Source organism: Camelus bactrianus, chromosome 9 (genome assembly GCF_048773025.1).
Source record: "Camelus bactrianus isolate YW-2024 breed Bactrian camel chromosome 9, ASM4877302v1, whole genome shotgun sequence".
NCBI classification, from domain to species: Eukaryota; Metazoa; Chordata; class Mammalia; order Artiodactyla; family Camelidae; genus Camelus; species Camelus bactrianus.
In genome coordinates, this window is record NC_133547.1 from 24,695,773 (window position 1) to 24,715,491 (window position 19,719).

Here is a 19,719-nt window from a genome sequence, read left to right on the forward strand (position 1 = left end):
GATAGGTGTGTGTGAAAGCCGTCCTTCACCTAGCTAGTTGGGAACACAGAGTTTCTTTTCAGTTGCAAACTCCATTCCATACATATATATGGAGAGGTACAAGCTTCAACTCGATTTTACAGTGAAAACTGCAGGAACTTCAAACCGGCACTAGGAAACAGACAGAGAAACCAGAGTAAAAGTTGCTCCTGCAACCCGTTCCCTTTGTGCTAGATGAACGAACGTCTCTCCACATGCTCAGTTCTGAGAGATAAGTGTGTGTGAAAGCCGTCCTTCACCTAGCTAGTTGGGAACACAGAGTTTCTTTTCAGTTGCAAAGTCCATTCCATACATATATATGGAGAGGTACAAGCTTCAACTCGATTTTACATTGAAAACTGCAGGAACTTCAAACCGGCACTAGGAAACAGACAGAGAAACCAGAGTAAAAGTTGCTCCTGCAACCCGTTCCCTTTGTGCTAGATGAACGAACGTCTCTCCACATGCTCAGTTCTGAGGGATATGTGTGTGTGAAATCCGTCCTTCACCTAGCTAGTTGGGAACACAGAGTTCCTTTTCAGTTGCAAACCCCATTCCCTACATATATATGGAGAGGTACAAGCTTCAACTCGATTTTACAGTGAAAACTGCAGGAACTTCAAACCGGCACTAGGAAACAGACAGAGAAACCAGAGTAAAAGTTGCTCCTGCAACCCGTTCCCTTTGTGCTAGATGAACGAACGTCTCTCCACATGCTCAGTTCTGAGAGATATGTGTGTGTGAAAGCCGTCCTTCACCTAGCTAGTTGGGAACACAGAGTTTCTTTTCAGTTGCAAACTCCATTCCATACATATATATGGAGAGGTACAAGCTTCAACTCGATTTTACAGTGAAAACTGCAGGAACTTCAAACCGGCACTAGGAAACAGACAGAGAAACCAGAGTAAAAGTTGCTCCTGCAACCCGTTCCCTTTGTGCTAGATGAACGAACGTCTCTCCACATGCTAAGTTCTGAGAGATAGGTGTGTGTGAATGCCGTCCTTCACCTAGCTAGTTGGGAACACAGAGTTTCTTTTCAGTTGCAAACCCCATTCCATACATATATATGGAGAGGTACAAGCTTCAACTCGATTTTACAGTGAAAACTGCAGGAACTTCAAACCGGCACTAGGAAACAGACAGAGAAACCAGAGTAAAAGTTGCTCCTGCAACCCGTTCCCTTTGTGCTAGATGAACGAACGTCTCTCCACATGCTCAGTTCTGAGAGATAGGTGTGTGTGAAATCCGTCCTTCACCTAGCTAGTTGGGAACACAGAGTTCCTTTTCAGTTGCAAACCCCATTCCCTACATATATATGGAGAGGTACAAGCTTCAACTCGATTTTACAGTGAAAACTGCAGGAACTTCAAACCGGCACTAGGAAACAGACAGAGAAACCAGAGTAAAACTTGCTCCTGCAACCCGTTCCCTTTGTGCTAGATGAACGAACGTCTCTCCACATGCTCAGTTCTGAGAGATAGGTGTGTGTGAAAGCCGTCCTTCACCTAGCTAGTTGGGAACACAGAGTTTCTTTTCAGTTGCAAACTCCATTCCATACATATATATGGAGAGGTACAAGCTTCAACTCGATTTTACAGTGAAAACTGCAGGAACTTCAAACCGGCACTAGGAAACAGACAGAGAAACCAGAGTAAAAGTTGCTCCTGCAACCCGTTCCCTTTGTGCTAGGTGAACGAACGTCTCTCCACATGCTCAGTTCTGAGAGATAGGTGTGTGTGAAAGCCGCACTTCACCTAGCTAGTTGGGAACACAGAGTTTCTTTTCAGTTGCAAACTCCATTCCATACATATATATGGAGAGGTACAAGCTTCAACTCGATTTTACAGTGAAAACTGCAGGAACTTCAAACCGGCACTAGGAAACAGACAGAGAAACCAGAGTAAAAGTTGCTCCTGCAACCCGTTCCCTTTGTGCTAGATGAACGAACGTCTCTCCACATGCTCAGTTCTGAGAGATAGGTGTGTGTGAAAGCCGTCCTTCACCTAGCTAGTTGGGAACACAGAGTTTCTTTTCAGTTGCAAAGTCCATTCCATACATATATATGGAGAGGTACAAGCTTCAACTCGATTTTACAGTGAAAACTGCAGGAACTTCAAACCGGCACTAGGAAACAGACAGAGAAACCAGAGTAAAAGTTGCTCCTGCAACCCGTTCCCTTTGTGCTAGATGAACGAACGTCTCTCCACATGCTCAGTTCTGAGAGATAGGTGTGTGTGAAAGCCGTCCTTCACCTAGCTAGTTGGGAACACAGAGTTTCTTTTCAGTTGCAAACTCCATTCCATACATATATATGGAGAGGTACAAGCTTCAACTCGATTTTACAGTGAAAACTGCAGGAACTTCAAACCGGCACTAGGAAACAGACAGAGAAACCAGAGTAAAAGTTGCTCCTGCAACCCGTTCCCTTTGTGCTAGATGAACGAACGTCTCTCCACATGCTCAGTTCTGAGAGATAGGTGTGTGTGAAAGCCGTCCTTCACCTAGCTAGTTGGGAACACAGAGTTTCTTTTCAGTTGCAAACTCCATTCCATACATATATATGGAGAGGTACAAGCTTCAACTCGATTTTACAGTGAAAACTGCAGGAACTTCAAACCGGCACTAGGAAACAGACAGAGAAACCAGAGTAAAAGTTGCTCCTGCAACCCGTTCCCTTTGTGCTAGGTGAACGAACGTCTCTCCACATGCTCAGTTCTGAGAGATAGGTGTGTGTGAAAGCCGTCCTTCACCTAGCTAGTTGGGAACACAGAGTTTCTTTTCAGTTGCAAACTCCATTCCATACATTATATATGGAGAGGTACAAGCTTCAACTCGATTTTACAGTGAAAACTGCAGGAACTTCAAACCGGCACTAGGAAACAGACAGAGAAACCAGAGTAAAAGTTGCTCCTGCAACCCGTTCCCTTTGTGCTAGATGAACGAACGTCTCTCCACATGCTCAGTTCTGAGAGATAGGTGTGTGTGAAAGCCGTCCTTCACCTAGCTAGTTGGGAACACAGAGTTTCTTTTCAGTTGCAAACTCCATTCCATACATATATATGGAGAGGTACAAGCTTCAACTCGATTTTACAGTGAAAACTGCAGGAACTTCAAACCGGCACTAGGAAACAGACAGAGAAACCAGAGTAAAAGTTGCTCCTGCAACCCGTTCCCTTTGTGCTAGATGAACGAACGTCTCTCCACATGCTCAGTTCTGAGAGATAGGTGTGTGTGAAAGCCGTCCTTCACCTAGCTAGTTGGGAACACAGAGTTTCTTTTCAGTTGCAAACTCCATTCCATACATATATATGGAGAGGTACAAGCTTCAACTCGATTTTACAGTGAAAACTGCAGGAACTTCAAACCGGCACTAGGAAACAGACAGAGAAACCAGAGTAAAAGTTGCTCCTGCAACCCGTTCCCTTTGTGCTAGATGAACGAACGTCTCTCCACATGCTCAGTTCTGAGAGATAAGTGTGTGTGAAAGCCGTCCTTCACCTAGCTAGTTGGGAACACAGAGTTTCTTTTCAGTTGCAAAGTCCATTCCATACATATATATGGAGAGGTACAAGCTTCAACTCGATTTTACAGTGAAAACTGCAGGAACTTCAAACCGGGCACTAGGAAACAGACAGAGAAACCAGAGTAAAAGTTGCTCCTGCAACCCGTTCCCTTTGTGCTAGATGAACGAACGTCTCTCCACATGCTCAGTTCTGAGAGATAGGTGTGTGTGAAATCCGTCCTTCACCTAGCTAGTTGGGAACACAGAGTTCCTTTTCAGTTGCAAACCCCATTCCCTACATATATATGGAGAGGTACAAGCTTCAACTCGATTTTACAGTGAAAACTGCAGGAACTTCAAACCGGCACTAGGAAACAGACAGAGAAACCAGAGTAAAAGTTGCTCCTGCAACCCGTTCCCTTTGTGCTAGATGAACGAACGTCTCTCCACATGCTCAGTTCTGAGAGATAGGTGTGTGTAAAAGCCGTCCTTCACCTAGCTAGTTGGGAAAACAGAGTTTCTTTTCAGTTGCAAACTCCATTCCATACATATATAAGGAGAGGTACAAGCTTCAACTCGATTTTACATTGAAAACTGCAGGAACTTCAAACCGGCACTAGGAAACAGACAGAGAAACCAGAGTAAAAGTTGCTCCTGCAACCCGTTCCCTTTGTGCTAGATGAACGAACGTCTCTCCACATGCTCAGTTCTGAGAGATAAGTGTGTGTGAAAGCCGTCCTTCACCTAGCTAGTTGGGAACACAGAGTTTCTTTTCAGTTGCAAACTCCATTCCATACATATATATGGAGAGGTACAAGCTTCACCTCGATTTTACAGTGAAAACTGCAGGAACTTCAAACCGGCACTAGGAAACAGACAGAGAAACCAGAGTAAAAGTTGCTCCTGCAACCCGTTCCCTTTGTGCTAGATGAACGAACGTCTCTCCACATGCTCAGTTCTGAGAGATAGGTGTGTGTGAAATCCGTCCTTCACCTAGCTAGTTGGGAACACAGAGTTCCTTTTCAGTTGCAAACCCCATTCCCTACATATATATGGAGAGGTACAAGCTTCAACTCGATTTTACAGTGAAAACTGCAGGAACTTCAAACCGGCACTAGGAAACAGACAGAGAAACCAGAGTAAAAGTTGCTCCTGCAACCCGTTCCCTTTGTGCTAGATGAACGAACGTCTCTCCACATGCTCAGTTCTGAGAGATAGGTGTGTGTGAAAGCCGTCCTTCACCTAGCTAGTTGGGAACACAGAGTTTCTTTTCAGTTGCAAACTCCATTCCATACATATATATGGAGAGGTACAAGCTTCAACTCGATTTTACAGTGAAAACTGCAGGAACTTCAAACCGGCACTAGGAAACAGACAGAGAAACCAGAGTAAAAGTTGCTCCTGCAACCCGTTCCCTTTGTGCTAGATGAACGAACGTCTCTCCACATGCTCAGTTCTGAGAGATAAGTGTGTGTGAAAGCCGTCCTTCACCTAGCTAGTTGGGAACACAGAGTTTCTTTTCAGTTGCAAACTCCATTCCATACATATATATGGAGAGGTACAAGCTTCAACTCGATTTTACAGTGAAAACTGCAGGAACTTCAAACCGGCACTAGGAAACAGACAGAGAAACCAGAGTAAAAGTTGCTCCTGCAACCCGTTCCCTTTGTGCTAGATGAACGAACGTCTCTCCACCTACTCAGTTCTGAGAGATAGGTGTGTGTGAAAGCCGTCCTTCACCTAGCTAGTTGGGAACACAGAGTTTCTTTTCAGTTGCAAACTCCATTCCATACATATATATGGAGAGGTACAAGCTTCAACTCGATTTTACAGTGAAAACTGCAGGAACTTCAAACCGGCACTAGGAAACAGACAGAGAAACCAGAGTAAAAGTTGCTCCTGCAACCCGTTCCCTTTGTGCTAGATGAACGAACGTCTCTCCACATGCTCAGTTCTGAGAGATAGGTGTGTGTGAAAGCCGTCCTTCACCTAGCTAGTTGGGAACACAGAGTTTCTTTTCAGTTGCAAACTCCATTCCATACATATATAAGGAGAGGTACAAGCTTCAACTCGATTTTACATTGAAAACTGCAGGAACTTCAAACCGGCACTAGGAAACAGACAGAGAAACCAGAGTAAAAGTTGCTTCTGCAACCCGTTCCCTTTGTGCTAGATGAACGAACGTCTCTCCACATGCTCAGTTCTGAGAGATAAGTGTGTGTGAAAGCCGTCCTTCACCTAGCTAGTTGGGAACACAGAGTTTCTTTTCAGTTGCAAACTCCATTCCATACATATATATGGAGAGGTACAAGCTTCACCTCGATTTTACAGTGAAAACTGCAGGAACTTCAAACCGGCACTAGGAAACAGACAGAGAAACCAGAGTAAAAGTTGCTCCTGCAACCCGTTCCCTTTGTGCTAGATGAACGAACGTCTAACCACATGCTCAGTTCTGAGAGATAGGTGTGTGTGAAAGCCGTCCTTCACCTAGCTAGTTGGGAACACAGAGTTTCTTTTCAGTTGCAAACTCCATTCCATACATATATATGGAGACGTACAAGCTTCAACTCGATTTTACAGTGAAAACTGCAGGAACTTCAAACCGGCACTAGGAAACAGACAGAGAAACCAGAGTAAAAGTTGCTCCTGCAACCCGTTCCCTTTGTGCTAGATGAACGAACGTCTCTCCACATGCTCAGTTCTGAGAGATAGGTGTGTGTGAAAGCCGTCCTTCACCTAGCTAGTTGGGAACACAGAGTTTCTTTTCAGTTGCAAACTCCATTCCATACATATATATGGAGAGGTACAAGCTTCAACTCGATTTTACAGTGAAAACTGCAGGAACTTCAAACCGGCACTAGGAAACAGACAGAGAAACCAGAGTAAAAGTTGCTCCTGCAACCCGTTCCCTTTGTGCTAGATGAACGAACGTCTCTCCACATGCTCAGTTCTGAGAGATAAGTGTGTGTGAAAGCCGTCCTTCACCTAGCTAGTTGGGAACACAGAGTTTCTTTTCAGTTGCAAAGTCCATTCCATACATATATATGGAGAGGTACAAGCTTCAACTCGATTTTACAGTGAAAACTGCAGGAACTTCAAACCGGCACTAGGAAACAGACAGAGAAACCAGAGTAAATGTTGCTCCTGCAACCCGTTCCCTTTGTGCTAGATGAACGAACGTCTCTCCACATGCTCAGTTCTGAGAGATAGGTGTGTGTGAAATCCGTCCTTCACCTAGCTAGTTGGGAACACAGAGTTCCTTTTCAGTTGCAAACCCCATTCCCTACATATATATGGAGAGGTACAAGCTTCAACTCGATTTTACAGTGAAAACTGCAGGAACTTCAAACCGGCACTAGGAAACAGACAGAGAAACCAGAGTAAAAGTTGCTCCTGCAACCCGTTCCCTTTGTGCTAGATGAACGAACGTCTCTCCACATGCTCAGTTCTGAGAGATAGGTGTGTGTGAAAGCCGTCCTTCACCTAGCTAGTTGGGAACACAGAGTTTCTTTTCAGTTGCAAACTCCATTCCATACATATATATGGAGAGGTACAAGCTTCAACTCGATTTTACAGTGAAAACTGCAGGAACTTCAAACCGGCACTAGGAAACAGACAGAGAAACCAGAGTAAAAGTTGCTCCTGCAACCCGTTCCCTTTGTGCTAGATGAACGAACGTCTCTCCACATGCTCAGTTCTGAGAGATAGGTGTGTGTGAAAGACGTCCTTCACCTAGCTAGTTGGGAACACAGAGTTTCTTTTCAGTTGCAAACTCCATTCCATACATATATATGGAGAGGTACAAGCTTCAACTCGATTTTACAGTGAAAACTGCAGGAACTTCAAACCGGCACTAGGAAACAGACAGAGAAACCAGAGTAAAAGTTGCTCCTGCAACCCGTTCCCTTTGTGCTAGATGAACGAACGTCTCTCCACATGCTCAGTTCTGAGAGATAAGTGTGTGTGAAAGCCGTCCTTCACCTAGCTAGTTGGGAACACAGAGTTTCTTTTCAGTTGCAAACTCCATTCCATACATATATATGGAGAGGTACAAGCTTCAACTCGATTTTACAGTGAAAACTGCAGGAACTTCAAACCGGCACTAGGAAACAGACAGAGAAACCAGAGTAAAAGTTGCTCCTGCAACCCGTTCCCTTTGTGCTAGATGAACGAACGTCTCTCCACATGCTCAGTTCTGAGAGATAGGTGTGTGTGAAATCCGTCCTTCACCTAGCTAGTTGGGAACACAGAGTTCCTTTTCAGTTGCAAACCCCATTCCCTACATATATATGGAGAGGTACAAGCTTCAACTCGATTTTACAGTGAAAACTGCAGGAACTTCAAACCGGCACTAGGAAACAGACAGAGAAACCAGAGTAAAAGTTGCTCCTGCAACCCGTTCCCTTTGTGCTAGATGAACGAACGTCTCTCCACATACTCAGTTCTGAGAGATAGGTGTGTGTAAAAGCCGTCCTTCACCTAGCTAGTTGGGAACACAGAGTTTCTTTTCAGTTGCAAACTCCATTCCATACATATATAAGGAGAGGTACAAGCTTCAACTCGATTTTACATTGAAAACTGCAGGAACTTCAAACCGGCACTAGGAAACAGACAGAGAAACCAGAGTAAAAGTTGCTCCTGCAACCCGTTCCCTTTGTGCTAGATGAACGAACGTCTCTCCACATGCTCAGTTCTGAGAGATAAGTGTGTGTGAAAGCCGTCCTTCACCTAGCTAGTTGGGAACACAGAGTTTCTTTTCAGTTGCAAAGTCCATTCCATACATATATATGGAGAGGTACAAGCTTCAACTCGATTTTACAGTGAAAACTGCAGGAACTTCAAACCGGCACTAGGAAACAGACAGAGAAACCAGAGTAAAAGTTGCTCCTGCAACCCGTTCCCTTTGTGCTAGATGAACGAACGTCTCTCCACATGCTCAGTTCTGAGAGATAGGTGTGTGTGAAATCCGTCCTTCACCTAGCTAGTTGGGAACACAGAGTTCCTTTTCAGTTGCAAACCCCATTCCCTACATATATATGGAGAGGTACAAGCTTCAACTCGATTTTACAGTGAAAACTGCAGGAACTTCAAACCGGCACTAGGAAACAGACAGAGAAACCAGAGTAAAAGTTGCTCCTGCAACCCGTTCCCTTTGTGCTAGATGAACGAACGTCTCTCCACATGCTCAGTTCTGAGAGATAGGTGTGTGTGAAAGCCGTCCTTCACCTAGCTAGTTGGGAACACAGAGTTTCTTTTCAGTTGCAAACTCCATTCCATACATATATAAGGAGAGGTACAAGCTTCAACTCGATTTTACATTGAAAACTGCAGGAACTTCAAACCGGCACTAGGAAACAGACAGAGAAACCAGAGTAAAAGTTGCTCCTGCAACCCGTTCCCTTTGTGCTAGATGAACGAACGTCTCTCCACATGCTCAGTTCTGAGAGATAAGTGTGTGTGAAAGCCGTCCTTCACCTAGCTAGTTGGGAACACAGAGTTTCTTTTCAGTTGCAAACTCCATTCCATACATATATATGGAGAGGTACAAGCTTCACCTCGATTTTACAGTGAAAACTGCAGGAACTTCAAACCGGCACTAGGAAACAGACAGAGAAACCAGAGTAAAAGTTGCTCCTGCAACCCGTTCCCTTTGTGCTAGATGAACGAACGTCTCTCCACATGCTCAGTTCTGAGAGATAGGTGTGTGTGAAAGCCGTCCTTCACCTAGCTAGTTGGGAACACAGAGTTTCTTTTCAGTTGCAAACTCCATTCCATACATATATATGGAGAGGTACAAGCTTCAACACGATTTTACAGTGAAAACTGCAGGAACTTCAAACCGGCACTAGGAAACAGACAGAGAAACCAGAGTAAAAGTTGCTCCTGCAACCCGTTCCCTTTGTGCTAGATGAACGAACGTCTCTCCACATGCTCAGTTCTGAGAGATAGGTGTGTGTGAAAGCCGTCCTTCACCTAGCTAGTTGGGAACACAGAGTTTCTTTTCAGTTGCAAACTCCATTCCATACATATATATGGAGAGGTACAAGCTTCAACTCGATTTTACATTGAAAACTGCAGGAACTTCAAACCGGCACTAGGAAACAGACAGAGAACCAGAGTAAAAGTTGCTCCTGCAACCCGTTCCCTTTGTGCTAGATGAACGAACGTCTCTCCACATGCTCAGTTCTGAGAGATAAGTGTGTGTGAAAGCCGTCCTTCACCTAGCTAGTTGGGAACACAGAGTTTCTTTTCAGTTGCAAACTCCATTCCATACATATATATGGAGAGGTACAAGCTTCACCTCGATTTTACAGTGAAAACTGCAGGAACTTCAAACCGGCACTAGGAAACAGACAGAGAAACCAGAGTAAAAGTTGCTCCTGCAACCCGTTCCCTTTGTGCTAGATGAATGAACGTCTCTCCACATGCTCAGTTCTGAGAGGTAGGTGTGTGTGAAAGCCGTCCTTCACCTAGCTAGTTGGGAACACAGAGTTTCTTTTCAGTTGCAAACTCCATTCCATAAATATATATGGAGAGGTACAAGCTTCAACTCGATTTTACAGTGAAAACTGCAGGAACTTCAAACCGGCACTAGGAAACAGACAGAGAAACCAGAGTAAAAGTTGCTCCTGCAACCCGTTCCCTTTGTGCTAGATGAACGAACGTCTCTCCACATGCTCAGTTCTGAGAGATAGGTGTGTGTGAAAGCCGTCCTTCACCTAGCTAGTTGGGAACACAGAGTTTCTTTTCAGTTGCAAACTCCATTCCATAAATATATATGGAGAGGTACAAGCTTCAACTCGATTTTACAGTGAAAACTGCAGGAACTTCAAACCGGCACTAGGAAACAGACAGAGAAACCAGAGTAAAAGTTGCTCCTGCAACCCGTTCCCTTTGTGCTAGATGAACGAACGTCTCTCCACATGCTCAGTTCTGAGAGATAGGTGTGTGTGAAAGCCGTCCTTCACCTAGCTAGTTGGGAACACAGAGTTTCTTTTCAGTTGCAAACTCCATTCCACACGTATATATGGAGAGGTACAAGCTTCAACTCGATTTTACAGTGAAAACTGCAGGAACTTCAAACCGGCACTAGGAAACAGACAGAGAAACCAGAGTAAAAGTTGCTCCTGCAACCCGTTCCCTTTGTGCTAGATGAACGAACGTCTCTCCACATGCTCAGTTCTGAGAGATAGGTGTGTGTGAAATCCGTCCTTCACCTAGCTAGTTGGGAACACAGAGTTTCTTTTCAGTTGCAAACTCCATTCCATACATATATATGGAGAGGTACAAGCTTCAACTCGATTTTACAGTGAAAACTGCAGGAACTTCAAACCGGCACTAGGAAACAGACAGAGAAACCAGAGTAAAAGTTGCTCCTGCAACCCGTTCCCTTTGTGCTAGATGAACGAACGTCTCTCCACATGCTCAGTTCTGAGGGATAGGTGTGTGTGAAAGCCGTCCTTCACCTAGCTAGTTGGGAACACAGAGTTTCTTTCCAGTTGCAAACTCCATTACATACATATATAAGGAGAGGTACAAGCTTCAACTCGATTTTACATTGAAAACTGCAGGAACTTCAAACCGGCACTAGGAAACAGACAGAGAAACCAGAGTAAAAGTTGCTCCTGCAACCCGTTCCCTTTGTGCTAGATGAACGAACGTCTCTCCACATGCTCAGTTCTGAGAGATAAGTGTGTGTGAAAGCCGTCCTTCACCTAGCTAGTTGGGAACACAGAGTTTCTTTTCAGTTGCAAACTCCATTCCATACATATATATGGAGAGGTACAAGCTTCAACTCGATTTTACAGTGAAAACTGCAGGAACTTCAAACCGGCACTAGGAAACAGACAGAGAAACCAGAGTAAAAGTTGCTCCTGCAACCCGTTCCTTTTGTGCTAGATGAACGAACGTCTCTCCACATGCTCAGTTCTGAGAGATAAGTGTGTGTGAAAGCCGTCCTTCACCTAGCTATTTGGGAACACAGAGTTTCTTTTCAGTTGCAAACTCCATTCCATACATATATATGGAGAGGTACAAGCTTCAACTCGATTTTACAGTGAAAACTGCAGGAACTTCAAACCGGCACTAGGAAACAGACAGAGAAACCAGAGTAAAAGTTGCTCCTGCAACCCGTTCCCTTTGTGCTAGATGAACGAACGTCTCTCCACATGCTCAGTTCTGAGAGATAGGTGTGTGTGAAAGCCGTCCTTCACCTAGCTAGTTGGGAACACAGAGTTTCTTTTCAGTTGCAAACTCCATTCCATACATATATATGGAGAGGTACAAGCTTCAACTCGATTTTACAGTGAAAACTGCAGGAACTTCAAACCGGCACTAGGAAACAGACAGAGAAACCAGAGTAAAAGTTGCTCCTGCAACCCGTTCCCTTTGTGCTAGATGAACGAACGTCTCTCCACATGCTCAGTTCTGAGAGATAAGTGTGTGTGAAAGCCGTCCTTCACCTAGCTAGTTGGGAACACAGAGTTTCTTTTCAGTTGCAAACTCCATTCCATACATATATATGGAGAGGTACAAGCTTCAACTCGATTTTACAGTGAAAACTGCAGGAACTTCAAACCGGCACTAGGAAACAGACAGAGAAACCAGAGTAAAAGTTGCTCCTGCAACCCGTTCCCTTTGTGCTAGATGAACGAACGTCTCTCCACATGCTCAGTTCTGAGAGATAAGTGTGTGTGAAAGCCGTCCTTCACCTAGCTAGTTGCGAACACAGAGTTTCTTTTCAGTTGCAAACTCCATTCCATACATATATATGGAGAGGTACAAGCTTCAACTCGATTTTACAGTGAAAACTGCAGGAACTTCAAACCGGCACTAGGAAACAGACAGAGAAACCAGAGTAAAAGTTGCTCCTGCAACCCGTTCCCTTTGTGCTAGATGAACGAACGTCTCTCCACATGCTCAGTTCTGAGAGATAAGTGTGTGTGAAAGCCATCCTTCACCTAGCTAGTTGGGAACACAGAGTTTCTTTTCAGTTGCAAACTCCATTCCATACATATATAAGGAGAGGTACAAGCTTCAACTCGATTTTACAGTGAAAACTGCAGGAACTTCACACCGGCACTAGGAAACAGACAGAGAAACCAGAGTAAAAGTTGCTCCTGCAACCCGTTCCCTTTGTGCTAGATGAACGAACGTCTCTCCACATGCTCAGTTCTGAGAGAAATGTGTGTGTGAAAGCCGTCCTTCACCTAGCTAGTTGGGAACACAGAGTTTCTTTTCAGTTGCAAACTCCATTCCATACATATATATGGAGATGTACAAGCTTCAACTCGATTTTACAGTGAAAACTGCAGGAACTTCAAACCGGCACTAGGAAACAGATAGAGAAACCAGAGTAAAAGTTGCTCCTGCAACCCGTTCCCTTTGTGCTAGATGAACGAACGTCTCTCCACATGCTCAGTTCTGAGAGTTAGGTGTGTGTGAAAGCCGTCCTTCAGCTAGCTAGTTGGGAACACAGAGTTTCTTTTCAGTTGCAAACTCCATTCCATACATATATATGGAGAGGTACAAGCTTCAACTCGATTTTACAGTGAAAACTGCAGGAACTTCAAAACGGCACTAGGAAACAGACAGAGAAACCAGAGTAAAAGTTGCTCCTGCAACCCGTTCCCTTTGTGCTAGATGAACGAACGTCTCTCCACATGCTCAGTTCTGAGAGATAAGTGTGTGTGAAAGCCGTCCTTCACCTAGCTAGTTGGGAACACAGAGTTTCTTTTCAGTTGCAAACTCCATTCCATACATATATAAGGAGAGGTACAAGCTTCAACTCGATTTTACAGTGAAAACTGCAGGAACTTCAAACCGGCACTAATAAACAGACAGAGAAACCAGAGTAAAAGTTGCTCCTTCAACCCGTTCCCTTTGTGCTAGATGAACGAACGTCTCTCCACATGCTCAGTTCTGAGAGATAAGTGTGTGTGAAAGCCGTCCTTCACCTAGCTAGTTGGGAACACAAATTTTCTTTTCAGTTGCAAACTCCATTCCATACATATATATGGAGAGGTACAAGCTTCAACTCGATTTTACAGTGAAAACTGCAGGAACTTCAAACCGGCACTAGGAAACAGACAGAGAAACCAGAGTAAAAGTTGCTCCTGCAACCCGTTCCCTTTGTGCTAGATGAACGAACGTCTCTCCACATGCTCAGTTCTGAGAGATAAGTGTGTGTGAAAGCCGTCCTTCACATAGCTAGTTGGGAACACAGAGTTTCTTTTCAGTTGCAAACTCCATTCCATACATATATATGGAGAGGTACAAGCTTCAACTCGATTTTACAGTGAAAACTGCAGGAACTTCAAACCGGCACTAGGAAACAGACAGAGAAACCAGAGTAAAAGTTGCTCCTGCAACCCGTTCCCTTTGTGCTAGATGAACGAACGTCTCTCCACATGCTAAGTTCTGAGAGATATGTGTGTGTGAAAGCCGTCCTTCACCTAGCTAGTTGGGAACACAGAGTTTCTTTTCAGTTGCAAACTCCATTCCCTACATATATATGGAGAGGTACAAGCTTCAACTCGATTTTACAGTGAAAACTGCAGGAACTTCAAACCGGCACTAGGAAACAGACAGAGAAACCAGAGTAAAAGTTGCTCCTGCAACCCGTTCCCTTTGTGCTAGATGAACGAACGTCTCTCCACATGCTCAGTTCTGAGAGATAAGTGTGTGTGAAAGCCGTCCTTCACCTAGCTAGTTGGGAACACAGAGTTTCTTTTCAGTTGCAAACTCCATTCCATACATATATATGGAGAGGTACAAGCTTCAACTCGATTTTACAGTGAAAACTGCAGGAACTTCAAACCGGCACTAGGAAACAGACAGAGAAACCAGAGTAAAAGTTGCTCCTGCAACCCGTTCCCTTTGTGCTAGATGAACGAACGTCTCTCCACATGCTCAGTTCTGAGAGATAGGTGTGTGTGAAAGCCGTCCTTCACCTAGCTAGTTGGGAACACAGAGTTTCTTTTCAGTTGCAAACTCCATTCCATACATATATATGGAGAAGTACAAGCTTCAACTCGATTTTACAGTGAAAACTGCAGGAACTTCAAACCGGCACTAGGAAACAGACAGAGAAACCAGAGTAAAAGTTGCTCCTGCAACCCGTTCCCTTTGTGCTAGATGAACGAACGTCTCTCCACATGCTCAGTTCTGAGAGATAGGTGTGTGTGAAAGCCGTCCTTCACCTAGCTAGTTGGGAACACAGAGTTTCTTTTCAGTTGCAAACTCCATTCCATACATATATATGGAGAGGTACAAGCTTCAACTCGATTTTACAGTGAAAACTGCAGGAACTTCAAACCGGCACTAGGAAACAGACAGAGAAACCAGAGTAAAAGTTGCTCCTGCAACCCGTTCCCTTTGTGCTAGATGAACGAACGTCTCTCCACATGCTCAGTTCTGAGAGATAAGTGTGTGTGAAAGCCGTCCTTCACCTAGCTAGTTGGGAACACAGAGTTTCTTTTCAGTTGCAAACTCCATTCCATACATATATATGGAGAGGTACAAGCTTCAACTCGATTTTACAGTGAAAACTGCAGGAACTTCAAACCGGCACTAGGAAACAGACAGAGAAACCAGAGTAAAAGTTGCTCCTGCAACCCGTTCCCTTTGTGCTAGATGAACGAACGTCTCTCCACATGCTCAGTTCTGAGAGATAGGTGTGTGTGAAAGCAGTCCTTCACCTAGCTAGTTGGGAACACAGAGTTTCTTTTCAGTTGCAAACTCCATTCCCTACATATATATGGAGAGGTACAAGCTTCAACTCGATTTTACAGTGAAAACTGCAGGAACTTCAAACCGGCACTAGGAAACAGACAGAGAAATCAGAGTAAAAGTTGCACCTGCAACCCGTTCCCTTTGTGCTAGATGAACGAACATCTCTCCACATGCTCAGTTGTGGGAGATAGGTGTGTGTGAAAGCCGTCCTTCACCTAGCTAGTTGGGAACACAGAGTTTCTTTTCAGTTGCAAACTCCATTCCATACATATATATGGAGAGGTACAAGCTTCAACTCGATTTTACAGTGAAAACTGCAGGAACTTAAAAACCGGCACTAAGAAACAGACAGAGAAACCAGAGTAAAAGTTGCTCCTGCAACCCGTTCCCTTTGTGCTAGATGAACGAACGTCTCTCCACATGCTCAGTTCTGAGAGATAAGTGTGTGTGAAAGCCGTCCTTCACCTAGCTAGTTGGGAACACAGAGTTTCTTTTCAGTTGCAAACTCCATTCCATACATATATATGGAGAGGTACAAGCTTCAACTCGATTTTACAGTGAAAACTGCAGGAACTTCAAACCGGCACTAGGACACAGACAGAGAAACCAGAGTAAAAGTTGCTCCTGCAACCCGTTCCCTTTGTGCTAGATGAACGAACGTCTCTCCACATGCTCAGTTCTGAGAGATAAGTGTGTGTGAAAGCCGTCCTTCACCTAGCTAGTTGGGAACACAGAGTTTCTTTTCAGTTGCAAACTCCATTCCATACATATATATGGAGAGGTACAAGCTTCAACTCGATTTTACAGTGAAAACTGCAGGAACTTCAAACCGGCACTAGGAAACAGACAGAGAAACCAGAGTAAAAGTTGCTCCTGCAACCCGTTCCCTTTGTGCTAGATGAACGAACGTCTCTCCACATGCTCAGTTCTGAGAGATAGGTGTGTGTGAAAGCCGTCCTTCACCTAGCTAGTTGGGAACACAGAGTTTCTTTTCAGTTGCAAACTCCATTCCCTACATATATATGGAGAGGTACAAGCTTCAACTCGATTTTACAGTGAAAACTGCAGGAACTTCAAACCGGCACTAGGAAACAGACAGAGAAACGAGAGTAAAAGTTGCTCCTGCAACCCTTTCCATTTGTGCTAGATGAACGAACGTCTCTCCACATGCTCAGTTGTGAGAGATATGTGTGTGTGAAAGCCGTCCTTCACCTAGCTAGTTGGGAACACAGAGTTTCTTTTCAGTTGCAAACTCCATTCCATACATATATATGGAGAGGTACAAGCTTCAACTCGATTTTACAGTGAAAACTGCAGGAACTTAAAAACCGGCACTAGGAAACAGACAGAGAAACCAGAGTAAAAGTTGCTCCTGCAACCCATTCCCTTTGTGCTAGATGAACGAACGTCTCTCCACATGCTCAGTTCTGAGAGATAAGTGTGTGTGAAAGCCGTCCTTCACCTAGCTAGTTGGGAACACAGAGTTTCTTTTCAGTTGCAAACTCCATTCCATACATATATATGGAGAGGTACAAGCTTCAACTCGATTTCACAGTGAAAACTGCAGGAACTTCAAACCGGCACTAGGAAACAGACAGAGAAACCAGAGTAAAAGTTGCTCCTGCAACCCGTTCCCTTTGTGCTAGATGAACGAACGTCTCTCCACATGCTCAGTTCTGAGAGATAGGTGTGTGTTAAAGCCGTCATTCACCTAGCTAGTTGGGAACACAGAATTTCTTTTCAGTTGCAAACTCCATTCCATACATATATATGGAGAGGTACAAGCTTCAACTCGATTTTACAGTGAAAACTGCAGGAAATTCAAACCGGCACTACGAAACAGACAGAGAAACCAGAGTAAAAGTTGCTCCTGCAACCCGTTCCCTTTGTGCTAGATGAACGAACGTCTCTCCCCATGCTCAGTTCTGAGCGGTAGGTGTGTGTGAAAGCCGTCCTTCACCTAGCTAGTTGGGAACACAGAGTTTCTTTTCAGTTGCAAACTCCATTCCATACATATATATGGAGAGGTACAAGCTTCAACTCGATTTTACAGTGAAAACTGCAGGAACTTAAAAACCGGCACTAGGAAACACACAGAGAAACCAGAGAAAAAGTTGCTCCTGCAACCCGTTCCCTTTGTGCTAGATGAACGAACGTCTCTCCACATGCTCAGTTCTGAGAGATAAGTGTGTGAAAGCCGACCTTCACCTAGCTAGTTGGGAACACAGAGTTTCTTTTCAGTTGCAAACTCCATTCCATACATATATATGGAGAGGTACAAGCTTCAACTCGATTTCACAGTGAAAACTGCAGGAACTTCAAACCGGCACTAGGAAACAGACAGAGAAACCAGAGTAAAAGTTGCTCCTGCAACCCGTTCCCTTTGTGCTAGATGAACGAACGTCTCTCCACATGCTCAGTTCTGAGAGATAGGTGTGTGTGAAAGCCGTCATTCACCTAGCTAGTTGGGAACACAGAGTTTCTTTTCAGTTGCAAACTCCATTCCATACATATATATGGAGAGGTACAAGCTTCACCTCGATTTTACAGTGAAAACTGCAGGAACTTCAAACCGGCACTAGGAAACAGACAGAGAAATCAGAGTAAAAGTTGCACCTGCAACCCGTTCCCTTTGTGCTAGATGAACGAACGTCTCTCCACATGCTCAGTTGTGAGAGATAGGTGTGTGTGAAAGCCGTCCTTCACCTATCTAGTTGGGAACACAGAGTTTCTTTTCAGTTGCAAACTCCATTCCATACATATATATGGAGAGGTACAAGCTTCAACTCGATTTTACAGTGAAAACTGCAGGAACTTAAAAACCGGCACTAGGAAACAGACAGAGAAACCAGAGTAAAAGTTGCTCCTGCAACCCGTTCCCTTTGTGCTAGATGAACGAACGTCTCTCCACATGCTCAGTTCTGAGAGATAAGTGTGTGTGAAAGCCGTCCTTCACCTAGCTAGTTGGGAACACAGAGTTTCTTTTCAGTTGCAAACTCCATTCCCTACATATATATGGAGAGGTACAAGCTTCAACTCGATTTTACAGTGAAAACTGCAGGAACTTCAAACCGGCACTAGGAAACAGACAGAGAAATCAGAGTAAAAGTTGCACCTGCAACCCGTTCCCTTTGTGCTAGATGAACGAACGTCTCTCCACATGCTCAGTTGTGAGAGATAGGTGTGTGTGAAAGCCGTCCTTCACCTAGCTAGTTGGGAACACAGAGTTTCTTTTCAGTTGCAAACTCCATTCCATACATATATATGGAGAGGTACAAGCTTCAACTCGATTTTACAGTGAAAACTGCAGGAACTTCAAACCGGCACTAGGAAACAGACAGAGAAACCAGAGTAAAAGTTGCTCCTGCAACCCGTTCCCTTTGTGCTAGATGAACGAACGTCTCTCCACATGCTCAGTTCTGAGAGATAGGTGTGTGTGAAAGCCGTCCTTCACCTAGCTAGTTGGGAACACAGAGTTTCTTTTCAGTTGCAAACTCCATTCCCTACATATATATGGAGAGGTACAAGCTTCAACTCGATTTTACAGTGAAAACTGCAGGAACTTCAAACCGGCACTAGGAAACAGACAGAGAAACCAGAGTAAAAGTTGCTCCTGCAACCCGTTTCCTTTCTGCTAGATGAACGAACGTCTCTCCATATGCTCAGTTCTGAGAGATAAATGTGTGTGAAAGCCGTCCTTCACCTAGCTAGTTGGGAACACAGAGTTTCTTTTCAGTTGCAAACTCCATTCCATACATATATATGGAGAGGTACAAGCTTCAACTCGATTTTACAGTGAAACTGCTGGAACTTCAAACCGGCACTAGGAAACAGACAGAGAAACCAGAGTAAAAGTTGCACCTACAACCCGTTCCCTTTGTGCTAGATGAACGAACGTCTCTCCACATGCTCAGTTCTGAGAGATAAGTGTGTGTGAAAGCCGTCCTACACCTAGCTAGTTGGGAACAAAGAGTTTCTTTTCAGTTGCAAACTCCATTCCATACATATATATGGAGAGGTACAAGCTTCAACTCGATTTTACAGTGAAAACTGCAGGAACTTCAAACCGGCACTAGGAAACAGACAGAGAAACCAGAGTAAAAGTTGCTCCTGCAACCAGTTCCCTTTGTGCTAGATGAACGAACGTCTCTCCACATGCTCAGTTCTGAGAGATAGGTGTGTGTGAAAGCCGTCCTTCACCTAGCTAGTTGGGAACACAGATTTTCTTTTCAGTTGCAAACTCCATTCCATACATATATATGGAGAGGTACAAGCTTCAACTCGATTTTACAGTGAAAACTGCAAGAACTTCAAACCGGCACTAGGAAACAGACAGAGAAACCAGAGTAAAAGTTGCTCCTGCAACCCGTTCCCTTTGTGCTAGATGAACGAACGTCTCTCCACATGCTCAGTTCTGAGAGATAGGTGTGTGTGAAAGCCGTCCTTCACCTAGCTAGTTGGGAACA